Source organism: Sinocyclocheilus anshuiensis, unplaced genomic scaffold, assembly GCF_001515605.1.
Source record: "Sinocyclocheilus anshuiensis isolate Anshui unplaced genomic scaffold, SAMN03320099.WGS_v1.1 scaffold689, whole genome shotgun sequence".
Lineage (NCBI taxonomy): Eukaryota > Metazoa > Chordata > Actinopteri > Cypriniformes > Cyprinidae > Sinocyclocheilus > Sinocyclocheilus anshuiensis.
Genome location: NW_015536490.1, coordinates 177,359 through 177,624, shown reverse-complemented (window position 1 = coordinate 177,624; position 266 = coordinate 177,359).

Genomic DNA, 266 nt, shown 5'->3' with positions numbered 1-266 from the left:
GCAATGAAGCGACAGCCCGACCTGCTGCTGCTGCGTATGCCCTGGCATCCGAGCGAGATGTCAAGGAGGGGAGTCTAGAGGACGTCTCACCCATAGAGAGATAGGTGGCCAGCGTCTCCCTATAGGGGCATCTTCTCATAACCGCTTTCGCGCATCGCCTCGATATTGGCATAACTCGTATGCTGGAATCAATGGATGCGTGAGGAAAAAACGGCCTCTTCCATTCCTTCTCAATCTTTATATGAAAAACAGGAAGAAAGGAAGGC